Genomic DNA, 15429 nt, shown 5'->3' with positions numbered 1-15429 from the left:
ATGTGAGGTGGTTGTCAAAGAACATTCCTAGGAATTTTACTACTGTTACGTATTTGATTAATTGATTTTGTATATAGAAGTTTGGATAGACTAGGTTGTTATTTCGTTTGGGGGTGAATATGATTGCCACAGTTTTTTCATGAGATATTTTGAAACCCCATTTGTCCGCCCATCTCCCTATGTTGTCTAGGCTCTGCTGGATTTCTTTAACTACTGTGTTATTGGCAGGATTTCCATTCCTCCATATGCCACTATCATCTGCAAATTGTGACAAGTTTATTTTTGTGGAGGCTACATTGAGGTCAAGGTCGTTTACCATTAGGTTAAATAGTAGCTGACTTATTACACTGCCTTGCGGTGTTCCATTTTCAAGTGAAAATTCTTCCGAATGGGTGTTGCCTATTCTTGTGGTAATTTTCCGGCCTGTGAGGAAATCGCCAATCCAGTTGAACAAGCGTCCAGTTATTCCAAATTGGTTTAATTTGGCCATTAGTCCATTGGTCCATACTAGGTCGAACGCTTTTTATAGGTCTTAAAAAACCGCTATGAGGTTGCGATCGGTTTTCCTATGTGCGTTAAAAACGAGCTTGATGTCTGTTTCCAATCTGAGAAGTTGGTTAGTGGTGGACCGTTTGTTCCGAAAGCCACATTGATTTATGGAGAGTAGGTTATTGGTTTCTAGGTGGTGTTTTAACCTATTTGCGATTATTGTCTCCATTATTTTGCAAATATTGTTTGTAAAGGAGATGGGTCGGTACGAATTTATGTTGTTGGGATCTTTACCTAGCTTGGGGATTGGTATTACTATGGCCTGTTTCCATTTGGTGGGTAGTTGGCCTTTATCACATATCCTATTAAAGAGTTTGACTATGGCTATTGTTATATTGATAGGTAGTTTTTTGTAGACAATGTAACCTAACTGATCCTTACCAGGGGATGTTTCGTTTTTTGGATCGTAGGGCTATCTTCCATTCATGCACTGTGATGTCGCTATTTAGGTGAGATTCTTTTGTTCCTTGGTCTTGAAACATTTGAGGTTGGGTTCCCTCCATTAGTTTTTTGTGTTCTTGAAAGTTTTTGGTGTGATTATTGTTGCTACTCATGTTCGAAAAATGCTTCGCTAGGAGGTCTGCCTTATCTTTATTTGTTATGGCATTTTTAATTTTTGGGGCTGAGGTAGTTGCTTTCCCTTTTATGGTTTTTATCTTGTCCCATATTTGTTTTGAGTTTGATTTTAGACTCAGTTTAGAGCAAAAGGTTTGCCATAGATTAATTTTAGCAGTTTTTATAGTTTGTTTTAGTACTTTGTCTTTATCTTTATATTGCTGGAAGTAGATAGAATTTTTGGTGCGTTTATATTTATTTAAGGCCCTTTCTTTGTCTTTATGTGCTATAGTGCACTGTTTAGTCCACCATGGTACAGGGTTTCTGTTTTGGATATTAGTTGTCTTTGGTATGCATCGGTTAGCTGCTTCTATAATTGTGTCTGTTATGTTATAATAATACATGTCAATACTTGGGCTTTCTAAGTTATCTGGATTTACTCTAGATAGTAATAATTGGAATTGGTCCCAGTCTGCCTGTTGGTACCTCCATTTAGGTGGGGTTTCGTTAGGAATGTGTTGAGTTTTTGTTTGAATATTGATTGTGATGGGAAAATGGTCACTTCCTAACGTATCTTCCTGATCCACCAACCAATTTGTGATTTGAGCCAATTTTGGGGTAGTGATGGTTAGGTCTATGGCTGAGAGAGTGCCATCCTCAGGGTTTAATCTAGTGTTCGACCCGTCATTTAAGATGACCCGATTGTTCTCAGTTATCCATTTTTCAACCATTTTTCCTCTTTGATCTTTCTTTTTACCTCCCCATAATTCACTGTGTGCGTTGAAGTCGCCACAGATCATTAGATTGTTGATGTTGTTATTAGTGATTGCCTTTAGTGAGATTAGGTTGGTAGGGCAGAAGGTACCCCCTGGGTCGTATGCATTTATTATTTGAATGTTTGTGGTTCCTATATTTATCATTACTGACATTATTTCGATGTTATTATTGATGTTTAGGTTAGGGGGTACTTCTATTACTTCATAGTAGATTAGTGTATCTATTAAAAGATTGCTAGTCCACCCCCTTTCTGCCCCATGGGTCTGTTTTTAAAGATTCCCAGGGTATAGCCTTGTAGTTTGGGCAGGCGTTTGTGTTCTTGTGTTATGAGGGTTTCCTGTAGGCAGATTGCGTCTGGTTTTATGGCCGTATTATTCAGTTTGTTCTGCAGTTCTGATAGGTTTATAAAGATTTCTCTGCATTTCCATTGCCAGATGATGATTTTATTATTTTTTGTACTATTCATTTTTGACGTTGTCTTTATCTGTTAGTCTTGTGGTCCAATCAGCTAGTAAGATGAAAATGGTTTTGAGGGTTCTGATTATGCTACTGACATCTTGCATTATGGTTCGTGTTGTTAGGTTCATTACTTCCTGTATTAATTCTGTGTTGGGGTGTGTGTTATATTTGGGGATGTTTGGGGTGACAGTTTTGTTTGTATCTGGAGTGTTATTAGGGTGGTCATGGTTTGTTACAAAGTGGGTTGCAGTTTTTGGTTCTTTTGTTTCCTGATTCGAGGGTATGTTTTGTGGTGCAATGTTTTCCCTTCTGATTCTGCGTGGAGAGTTTTGGTGCTCATTGATTGTTTCAGAGGTAGATTTTGGTGTGTTGGGGTTGTTTTTACAAATAATGTTTTTGGCAGAATGGCAGGTGAGGTGTTTTTCGTTCATTAAGTCCACTATTTGTTTCTCTTTTATTGCAAATCTGCATTCTGCCGATCTAGGATAATGTTTTACTTTACAGTTAGCACATTTTTGTTTAATTGTGTGGCATTCTCCTTTGTGTTGAGCTTCGCAGTACGTACATCTTGGTTCGAATCCACATCTGAGGGCATAGTGTCCCCAGTGCAGGCATTTGGTGCAAAATCTTGGCCTATTTATGTAGTTTTCCAGCTTATGGTACACTTCTGACTGTCCTAGTTTTATTATTGAGGGTACTGGCTCGGTAGCCTCTGTAACTGCTTTGTTTGTTCCTTGTCCCTTGTGATTTTTAAGACGATATACTTTGGTGGTCTGTGTTCCATTTGCTGTGAGTTTATGAAGTAGGAGTTCATTGCTTATGTCCTTGTATCCGTTTAGTGCTATTACTTTTTTAAAGATAGTGGTTTTAGTGGGTTCAGCCAGATTAGTTGTGGTTTCACTGTGTTTGGAGTTCGAAGTGACTCGTGGTTTCCTCTGCGTGCTATGGTGTCTCTCTACTTTGATCTTTATTGGGCCTATAGTTTCAATTTGGATGAATTTTTCCACCTGTTGAATTGTGCTGCATTGGACAATGAGGTAGTTTCGCCTTGGTCTTATCAGTTTGAATTGGCCAGTGTGAATTTTGGCCAGTGCTGCCATAATACTATTGGTACTTAGACTAGTAATTCTGTTGCAGCTGCTGCTTATGTATATGGTGTGTTCGATGGAATGATAACTGTAGATTTTGTTTTGGGGTTATGTTGTTTTATTTCGTGTTTTGAGTTAACCTTACTTGTGGGGTTTTTTTGGGTTGTTTTGGGTTTTTAGCAGGCCCTTGCCATTACCTAGGTATGTGTTTTGGGTTGTTTGGGGTCTTTGGGTTGCCATATTAGTGATGCTGCTGGGTCGTTTTGTAGTTTCTAATTCATTTTTATTTGTTCCCATAGGTTGATGGTTCCCTTGCTGTTATTATCCCAGATGGTCCAGGATTTTGGCTTGAGTGTCTAGTTTCTTTCCTAATGTTTTGATTTATTGTTGTTTGCTTGATTTCCTGTTGTTGGTTTGTTTGCATGTTTCTAGAATTGGTTATTTAATTTTTGGTGAATTTTGGGGTGCTGGTTATGGTTATGTGGTCTAATTGTGGGGAGTTTAAGGTATGTAGGTTACTGTCAAATTCATTTGTTAGGTTTGGAATAGTGGTGTCTATATCTTCATTTGTGTTTGGTTTTTCCGCTTCCTTGAAGACGATTGGCGATAGTATTGGCATTGTATTTATATTGTTCCCTGGAGTGTAGTTTTGTATTTCTAGTAGTTTCTGTTGGTGGGGTGGGGGTGTGTTAATTATGTCTGCTGGTTTGTGGTTTGTTTGGTCTGTGTTTGAGACCAGAATTTGGGGTCCCAGTGTGATGTTGATTGAATTCGAGTTTGCTGTGGTTGGTATTACTTGCGTTAATCTTGCTTCTTTTACATGCTTTATTGGTGCTGTTTGGAGTTGTGATACATCCAATATTTTTACTGATTTATTGATAGGGTTGTTTGGTGGTTTGTGTGTTTGCGTGTTTGGATTGAATAGAGCCATTTGTTTGGACCTAGTTTGCATTCTTCTACTTAAATTGCGTATAGCATTGAATGATGACTTATCTTTTGTTTTTGTCCTAACCCAGTCTGCTCCTCCGCTAGAAGTCTCTCCTTTGTTTTCTGTTACGTGTTCCTATCGTTCCTTTGTTTGATAGTTCCTTTGTTCTGTTCAGTTCCTTTGTTCACGGCTTGGCGGTTTGCTAATCGTTTCCTGTTCTTGGTATTATTTCTTTGCTCTTGCTTTTCTGTTCCTTTATTCTATTTTAATTGGTGATGGTGGTGGCCGCACTCAGTATAACTTTTAAAATTATACACCAAGCCGGTTTTACACAGTAAACAAATCAAGCAAATTGAGAGATCTATTCTACATATGAGTTAATAAATGTTTACTGAAATATATACATAAAAACGAAACAACTAAAATACAGGATATGTATACTAAGTAGATAATAGGCGTTATTCGTATATGTTACACTACACGACAAAGAACGGCAAGAAATGCTGACAGCAACTATTTTAATTCGATATAATAGGCATAATTATTTAGTTAGCAATTTTAACTATTATGACACTCATAATAATGTTTCAAAAGGATGGATACATCCGGGAAACTGAAATGGCTGTCACTTGCTCCGAAACTGAAATGCGAACTTGCGAGGTCAATATAGTTCAAGTCTGAATCTCAACTTATACAAAATTAAAAAGAAGGGTTTAAATAGATTGATTCACGTTCAATACAGTCTATGGTTTAAACATGTCCATTTATGAAGGCTGTTAGATCCGAATCCACTGCGCTGATGCTACCCTGCTTCCAACGATGTTCACTATATCAATCCACGGTACTAAAATTCAATTCACTACATTTTAAGTAATTTCCATTCCCTCTGTCCTGACGTTTAACTGTAGCAAGAATAAATTATTTAATAATGTTAGCTGTAAAATTAAGATGTCATGTTTATATCGTATCTTTTCTCTGATGGATACGATTATAATTAGTAATTTTAAAATGAAATGAAGAAACGTAAAGATAGACATGCTCCCATCGAATCTCTTGAGAGAATAGTAAAATAGGTAATGCTTCGTCTTTGCTTAAACTTGCCATCAGAGCAAAAGTGATTCGTTTTTTCCCATCGATTACGTAATTAACAAACTACAACTATGCCATGTGCCTTATTTGCTTCCATCCTAATTTACATGTTAGTGTATAACAATACAAGGCTTTGAATGCTACAGATTTATTGACGAGGTCAAATAAAATCCATTGTAGAGAAAACCAATCAAGCATTTTCCGAAATTTGTTTATGTTGCAGATTTTCGGGGTTTCTTTGTGTTGTTGTCATTATTCTTTTGGGATGTATTGATGGTTTTTTAAATGTCATCGTTTGCAAAGAAAGCAACAAGCAAACAAAGAACACGTTTCACTTCCATGCTATGAAATTAGATGAATATGACTTTACCCTTCATTGTATCCACTGCGGCCAATATTAGCATACTCCCTTATATGACTCCATATACCAGAAGTAAACCACCAGCAATTAACATGCACGCACTTATGTACTGCCCCGGATAATGCTAAATGCAGTCTTTTGTCAAAATACACAGCACACACACTTGAGTATTAAGGTTGCATACATAAAAGAAGATAATCAGGGTGACATTATCAGGGTTATTTCTAATTGGCTCGGTGTTAAATGCTTTCAGATTAGAAGGATTTGAAGATTAATATTGGACCGTCGTGTTGGTTTTGAAATTGTATCTTAGTTGTTATATGGGGATATTTACTAGATAATTAATTATTCCTATATTGAACGCCAGTCAAGCTAAAATCAGCATTACCTGTGCTAAGTTGAGATGATTGGATTCATTTATCAAAAATATTTATTATATTTATTATAAGTAATAATTTGAAAGCTCTGTGATTTAGTTTAAAGACATTGTGAATTATATAATTAAATTCATCAAATTATTCCAGACGTCAGGCAAAATTAGCAGCATAGTCTGGAATTTATTCGGAGCACCACTGGAAGTAATTTGGAATGCTCGATACATTCTGGCGTTAATAAGACTATTTAGGATTTCATTTACCATACAGTAAGTTATCTTAATTTTTCGATGTGCATTATAAGGCTCTAAACAGTTTCTTGAATTATACAAACGCGTTGGTTGCGCTATTTCCTGTAACTTAGTTTAAGACTATACAGTTGTAACAAGTAAAATGGATTGTTCGTCCCAGAATGTTTTAAAATATTTCAGAGAAATTACGATCGCTCTAGAAATATATTTCACATTGGTTTGGAACTTTCTTAGTCCATGGTGTATTAACTGCACATATTTGAGGATTTTGTTTTAGTATAAAAAAAATCACTAAAAGAACGAATATCGTGTGTTTGTCATGTATTATGATGTTTCTGAAGCAGAAGATAAAGATTAGTTACGTTCTTTGTTTGGTGGAAAGGTGTATTTTTTATACGTAGTTTGGGTTTGATTAGTAGGTTTGTATCTGGTTGATACAGGAAATTAAGAGAATTAGTGTTAAAAAAAACAGATGGAATTGTAGTTTAAAAATTTCTTGACTCAAGAGGAAGTGCGGCAAATGTAAATACAAAAAGGAGACAGACACATACAAATGCAATTGCAAAATTAGATAGAAGAAAGAGAAAATATAATGCAGAATCGAGAAATGCAAAGACACACAAAGGAAGACTAAAGAAAATAAAAAAATGAAAAGGCAAATGCAAAAATAAAAAAAGAAATTAGAAAGAAAAATGTAAATGCAAATAGAAGAAAGGTAAATGCTGTTTAGACTAAAGTATCAGAACTGACTGGCAAAAACAGTCGTCTCTTTTACATACAAGATCAGGTTTTGATGTTACAAAACATATTTGGCTGGTAACGACTTTTAAAGAAAAATATTAATAGTTTCGTCATTTTGAGATAATATATGAAACATTGAAATCGCCCAGAGAGCATTGGACTTCATTTATACAACGTGTACTTATTGGCAAAGCTTTTGATCTCTATATTTATTTCGTGGTACAAAAGTGTGCTAGTTATCATGTTGCTAAAGAACGTATCTTGATGTTTTGGTACATGAGGCATATCGCGATATGTTTAGGCATTGTGGACAAGAAACTGGATAAACTCATTTCGAGTTTAAATGAGAACATGAGGAACATTGACAACTATTATAACAACCTCAAACAACTCATATTGAGTGAAGGGTTTAAACAATTGCCTCTATAGTGATGTAATGTCCTACCTTAAAGAGCAAACGGTCGAAACTTTAGAAAATGCTGCTAGTAGAGCTGATGAATATTCCTAGACTAAGCAAGTTAAATTTGTCATTACATTGTCCTCTCATCAAGCTTTTGGTTAAACATAGCATATCAGTATCATACGAGTACTTATATATCTCAGTATGGCACAACTTTATAAATCAAAGTTCTGATAGGACTGATCAGAAATCATTACAAGAAGACAGGTGAATTTAGTTCTGATTACTACAGGTTGACAAATAAGCAACAAATTAAATGCAGATGTATTATAAATGCTCTTATTCCTAAGAGATTAAGGTCACGTTCATTATTGAAATTAATATATATGCAAGGTCAAATAGACACCAGTCTGATTTTTTAATGGACAAAGAGAACCCTTTATGTACAAAGGTTCTGTATCACTTGTTGTTGATTTTGCAAGGTGTCTTCTTTACTCATTAATTGCATTCATTTATTACGATGCAATGAAAATGTTTTGTTGTTAATCAACTTGTTACTGACAAGTCTTGTTTGGGTAAAACAATTTGATCCAATTGAAATTGACATCTTTGTTTAATACCTTGCAAGTCCAGTTGCTACAGCTAAGGCAATGAGAATACTATTGACTCACTTAGTTGATACATGTATTGGTCCATCGATTGGCGCCGTCAATGTTGATCTTGGTATTACTCAGTCAAGAGGTATCGACCACAGTGATCCTCTATTTAGTTATCACGCTACTTAAATGGTAGGAAAATCTAATCAGAAGATACCCAATGCTCAAATGCAATATATTCTTGCATTTGACAGACCATTTCCCAGAATAATAGTCGACTGTGTCAGTCCCTGACCTTACACAAAGTTGATCAACCAGTATTTGTTGATCATAATTTGTGCAACGACAAGATTATCCAGAAGCAATTCTTTTAAGAAATATTAAAATAAAATTATAATGAACGTTCAAATAATGGTCTTTTAAATGTTTTAGCCTTCCCATATATATCTAATCTAATTAAGGGTCAAATTTTATGTCTGCAATTTTCCAGCAACTTTTTATTAATAAGGCATAGAACTGTTTAAATCGTCTGCTGGATGTCACAGGGCTTTATACAGGATTTTCATTTACCATTATTTGATGCTAGGGAACCAGGTAAATATTGATTGGGTTTTAGCTCTTGTTGACTAGTGGTTGGACATACTGTCATTGAATAATTAATGCTATTCAATGAGAAACTTCATTGAATAGAAAATTCAGAAATTATTTCTGATATCAAATGTAAGTTGCCAAATGGTCGTGAAGTAGCACTAACTAATCTTAATCCTACTCAAACATAAAGCTTAAACATCACAGAAATACAAAGGAAATGTTTTTCCTGCTGACATATTTTTGGCTTTTATGCTCATACATCAATTCCTCTTCAGTTACGTTTTATGGTCCTAGTACAGTTGAAAAGATTGTAAGTGACTTTAATTTAATCATTAGTCACATCGTACTCGTCAAATGTTATTCTAATCTGTGATTTGTCAATACCGCGCGCTATACATTGAACGCAACAGACACGTGTTTTGGTGCTCTAAGAATATGTTGGGTACTTAGTTGACATATAATAATAATAATAATAATAATAATAATAATAATAATAATAATAATAATAATAATGAGGACTTTGTATAGCGCCTAATCTTTAGAAGCTCTAAGCGCTTTACAACTTTAGACAAAACATATAAGATAAGAAACATTATAATATTATTACAAAAACAAACAACAAATAACATGAAATTAAAAAACATCATAAAAAAGACATGCTGAGAATATTTCAGGTAGGAAACATTACACTGGACAACAAATTTTTACAAAAGTCATGTTACTGAAATAAAATTAGTCAATTCTTATCAATTTTTATGTGCTGAACACGAATATGACAGTCAAATTGCAAAATTGGCTCTAGTTTTTTTGTAATCTGCAAGAAATTAATGTTTACATAACGAAATGCATTCCAATAGTAAAAGGTCAACTGTAATAGCCTACCTATAAAAAATCAAGTCATTGACTACATCTTAGATTTCTTCGCCTGTCTCTTGTACAGCTGTTCGGGAGCATCTCTGAGGAGTGTCCAGCAGTAGTCAGCCAGCATTGTAGTGGACCATTTTCCCTGGTATCTTTGTTCCATTGTTGCGATATCTTGATGAAAACGTTCGCCGTGTTCATCACTAACAATACCACAGTTGCTAGGAAAGAAATCCAAATGGGAGTGAAGGAAGTGAATCTTTAGAGACATATTGCAGCCAAGTTTCTTATACTTCATCAACATGTCTTCTACTAGTTCCTTATAGTTTTCTGCCCTAACATTTCCGAGGAAGTTTGTAGAAACTAGGCGAAAAGCATTCCATGCTTGTTTCGCGTCACCTTCCAGCAAGTTGTTGAACCGGTCATCTTTGAAAAGCTCTCGAATCTGAGGACCCACAAAAACTCCCTCTTTAATCTTTGCTTTGCTGAGTCGAGGGAATTTTTCATGCAGGTATCGGAATGCTGGCAAAGTCCGGTCAATGGCTTTCACGAAGTTCTTCATCAAACCTAGTTTGATGTGAAGGGGTGGTAGCAAGATTTTCTGAGCCTCAACCAGAGCTGGGTGTTGGATATTCTTCTCTCCAATGGCTACATTCTGCCTGTGAGTCCATTCCTTCCTCATGTAGTGCATTTCCCTTGCTCGGCTATCCCACTCGCATAAGAAACACATGTATTTTGTATATCCTTGCTGCAGTCCCATTAAAAGGGCAACTACCTTCAAATCCCCACAGAGGTGCCAGCTGTACTTGTTATACTCAATGGAATTCAGTAGCTGCCTTAAGTTATCGTATGTCTCTTTCATGTGGACAGCATACGCTACTGGAATAGATGGAAGAATGTTTCCATTGTGCAAAAGCACAGCCTTGAGACTCAGTTTCGAAGAGTCCACAAATAGTCTCCATTCTTGTGGGTCATGAGTGATTTTTAAAGCATTCATGAGGCCCTCAATATCGGAACAGAATATCAGATTACTTTCCTTTCTGAAGAAAGGCTCCAATTGCTGGTGGCGCTTTCGATATGCAGTAATTGTGACATCTTCTTCTAGAAGATTCCATTGTTGGAGTCTTGATCCTAGCAATTCTGCCTTGTTCTTTGATAAGTCCAAATCACGAATCAGGTCATTTAGTTCTTCCTGTGTTATTCTGTGTGGGGTTGATGATGCACCACAGTGAAAATCTGGATCACTGCATGCTGATGGACCAGGAGAAGAACAGGTCGACTCACCTTTGTCTTCGTCAGATGAATCAAGAGAATATTCTGCTGGAGGTTCTGGAATAGGAAGTCCCTCACCATGTGGAAGTGGTCTCAATGCAGACGGAATGTTTGGGTAGACTATTCTCGACTTCTTTCGCTTCGTTATTCCGCCGGAAAGAGGAGGAACCAAGCAGAAGTAACAGTCATTTAGGTGGTTGCTTGGCTCTCTCCACACCATTGGGACTGCAAACGGCATTGATGACCTTTTGCAATTCAACCACTGTGAAAGCTGTGTTGTACATGTAGCACAGCATATATGCGGAGCCCAAGGCTTGTCTTGGTCACCAACCTTGCATCCGAAGTAAAGATGATATGCCTTCTTCACTTGAGAATTGATACTTTTCTTCTGGTTGGCAAATGTCACTTCCCCACAAATATAGCAAAAATTGTCCGCGGTATTAACACACTTTCGAGGCATTACTGTTCTTTATTGTACGTAAATGGATAAAATAATAAGTTTTATGTAACAGTAGCTTGAACTGTCTCGCACAACGTCTAAAATATTTTAAATGCTGAACCTATCTGATTGGGCTTTATATAGTACACTGCTTACGTCAGCTTCAGCAGCCGCCTGGCATTAGTATAATAGGCCTACACATGTATAGTACACTGCTGACGTCAACTTACTTCAGCAGCCGCATGGCATTAGTATTGCATTGCATCAGAAAATGATGCAATCAACTGTGGATGATGTGAGCATGATGGTAGTATGCAATGTTACATCATTATTCCGGATGTTGCTGCAGTCCTACTGGAGAAATTTACACAGTGAAACATAGAAAATGAGGTATATGAATATCTTCAAAACGAGAGCCAATACAAATTTTTCACGGTTATATTCGTGTTCGGCACACCAAAATACTACAGATTAGGGCCTTTTCAAGTCAGTAATGATTTCACTGTTGACCAGTGTTATTAGGTCTTTTAGTTTGCTCGTGCTGTCGAAATAAGTGAGTTTTGAGAGCCTCTTGAATGTGATCACTATGTCTTTGTGTCTATGTTCAGTGGGCAATTCATTCCACGTTGCTGGGCCTGGTATGCAAAAGAACGCTGTCCATATGACTTTATTTTCATACTTGGAATAATGAGTATACGATTGTCAGAAGAGGAGCGTAAGGATCTTGCTGGTGTGTACACATGAGTGAGGTCAGATAGGTATGTTGGACTAGAGTCCAACAGTGAAATGTAGCACAGAGAACAAATTTTGTGTTTGATTCTGGATCGAATGGATAGCCAGTGTAGAGTATAGAGCAGCGGGGAGGTGTGCTCTGATCGTGGTACTCTAAGTATGATCCGAGCAGCTGTGTTTTGAACTTTTTGAAGTTTCTGGAGTAGATATTGAGATGAACCAGACAGAATTGAGTTACAATAGTCCAGTCTTGAAAGTACTAATGAACACACAAGTGTTTTAGTGGCATCAACTGAAAGATATTTGCGAATTGAGCTGATGCGTCTCAGCTCAAGATATGCAGCCTTGCATATGTTCATGACATGTTGGTGCAATGTGAGAGTACTGTCCTTAGTAACACCTAGGTTTCGTACTGATTGTGTGAATTTAATGTTGGCGTTGCTGATATTTATTGTTTTAGGTAAAGGATGTGAATGAGAAAGTCTTTGTGTTGTGATCAGAATGGCCTCAGTTGTATCATCATTCATCTGCAGCTTGTTACATGTCATCCATGATTTCACATCAGAAATGCACCTCTCTACACCTTGGATGGTATCATCAACTTCAGTTGGGTGGCTAGTTTTGTATATTTGCGTGTCATCAGCGTACAATTGATGAGACACTGGATGATGATATATGACACTTGAGAGCGAGTTAGTGTACAAAATGAAGAGAACAGGTCCAAGAACAGTCCCCTGTGGAACACCACAACATAGATCAACTGGGTATTAATGGATTCCATTTGTAGATATAATTTGTGTCCTGTTGACCAAGTAGGACTTGAACCACAGTAAGGCTCTATCATGAATGCCAAATACATGCTGGAGACGGTGAAGTAATATATCATGGTCTATCGTGTCAAATGCTGCAGAAAAATCAAGGAGGGTGAGGACTATCCAATGCAGAGAAAATGTCATTAACTACTTTTAAAAGAGTAGTTTCAGTACTGTAGCAAGGGCGATATGCAGATTGTACATTGCTCAAAAGACTGTTTGAATTTAGATGAGATACAAGCTGGGATAGAAAAACCGTTTCTATAAGATTTTTGAAATGAATGGGAGATTAGAAACTGGCCGGTAGTTCTTTAAGTCGTTATGGTCTAGTGATGGTTTCTTCATCAGCGGCTTTACAATGACAGTTTTGAAAAATGATGGGAATTCCCCAGATGAGAGAGAGGTATTAATAACATCAGTTAGTGAAGGCAGTACTGGATCTAAGCACTCAAGCAGCAGTGATGTTGGAATTGGATCAAGTTCACATGACATGTCACGGAATGGTGTAAATGTTGTTAATTAAATACATGTACTCGGGTTTCGTTTCTTTTTCTCTGTACAACGATACCCGAGGGTGATTATAATATGGTCTATGTATTTCGAAATCGTGAGTACGATTCGTCCTGTGCCACACGTGCAAGGTGCCTTTGATAAAGAATAACGAAAATTCTAAAGGTATAAATACGTTACTACATGTAAAGGACCTTTACAATACTAATGGTTTTGTCAGCAAGCGGCCTGCTTAAAGGATTCGCACAACTCCAGCTGTAGGGGTAGGTAATGTTTTGGGTTTTAAGTGATAACTAGTGTATTACCATATTTTCCTTTGCATGTTTGTTATAGTTTTCTTTACATACCATAATGCGTGCATTTTTTATTCTTGTTGCGACGTAGTGCAGGACTTATATTGGTAATGTAAAGCTACATTTTTTAAAAGAATTGTTTACTATTGTCTTATCAAGCAGGGTTAGGTTTACTATTGAACCTGTTTTGTAATTGCCATTATAATATAATCTTTTTAACTTACCATGTATAACGTCCTTACGTTATGTCTGTACCATGTTTAGTACACTGTATCGGGTATATTTTCAGCTGAGTTTTGATGGTAGGAATATCCGGGGTGTCCGGTGTTGTCAGAGGGTAGAAACGTCCGTGTGTCCGGAGCGTTTAAGGTGCCGTAGCGTCTAATGTCTAGCGTCCGGAATGTCAAGAGCGACTAAGGTGACCCAGCTGTAGAGCCGTCAAAGGACCAGGGGGTCCGGAGGGTCTAATATTTCAAGTGTCCGGAGGGTCTAATATTTCAAGTGATCATAGTATTCCGAGGGTCCGGAGTCTATATTGGTTGTGAAATTGATTCGGAGGAGCTGTGGAGCGGATATGGTGCACGGGTGACGGAGTGCATCTCCACACATGTATTTTTAGCTGTATGCTAATTTTGGGTTAGTAAGACCCAGTGTATTATTCAGGACTGGAAGGATAGATTGTATATCCGTTCTTGTTAGTGACATAATTTCGCTACCTGAGCGAATACATTTTTTTTTACTATGTGTAAACGCTTACATTGTTTACTATTTGAGTGAACTATATTCATCTTTCCATTATTGAATCATTTGTGAAATCATTTATCCTGTGTTTTAGGGTTACTGACCTAAATTTATTTGTACATTTTTTCCATCTTTGAAACTGTGCGTTTTTTTGTTAAATAGATCCAATATTTGGATTATAAATACGCACACATCTTCATAATCCACTACTCGTATAAATCGCCACATTAAACCATATATCTGTGTCGTCAAAACGTGTTCTGTTGTTAATCCGAAATATCCCACCCGGTTATCTTGTTACATTGGTGTACTCTTCAACACGATTGTACGTACGAAATCCATAGAGACAGGTTCAAAAACTGCTAATGGTTGCCGCTCAAATTCTGTATCCCAACTGTATGGTGACGACGAGTCAATTGAAATTGTGATGTCAAGCTTATCTCTAATGGTTTGTACTTGTATAAACTGCCCGACATTACCAGTTGGATGTCGTTCACCTGTGGTTTTATGCGAGCAATGACAGTGTTGAAGTTTTTCTTGACTGCAATAACGATAACAGAAATGATCCTGTAGTCAGTGAAGCGGTTAGTACAGACATCCACAAAGTGAGCGTTTCTAGTACAACTCTATTAGCGGAATCACCTTTTTCATGCAAAATTGACAATTGTTGTTAAACAACCTTATTATTGATTGTACCAACCGCATGCAGCATATTTTCTACTGATGGTAGACAAATCATTTTTGGCGATTTTCGAGTCACTAATTGTTGTAGGCGATCTTGAATTGCTCGCAATCCCAGATTCTTCATCGATAACAGCAGCACTGTTGATGCTCTCATCAACTCGCATTGTAAGTTGTTTAGCGATTTGTGCAGCGCGCGAGGTCAGGACCCCGATAGCTTTGCTGACCCTCTGGATAATCCGCTAACAACATCTCCAAGACCATTTCAATAAATATGTCGCGTAAACGAGTTTTATTGAGTTTCCAACATGCACATGGCTCCATTGTCC

The sequence above is a fragment of the Sinohyriopsis cumingii genome, chromosome 5 (genome assembly GCF_028554795.1).
Source record: "Sinohyriopsis cumingii isolate HCF-2022 chromosome 5, ASM2855479v2, whole genome shotgun sequence".
Classification (NCBI taxonomy): domain Eukaryota; kingdom Metazoa; phylum Mollusca; class Bivalvia; order Unionida; family Unionidae; genus Sinohyriopsis; species Sinohyriopsis cumingii.
Note: the sequence above shows the minus strand (reverse complement) of the source record.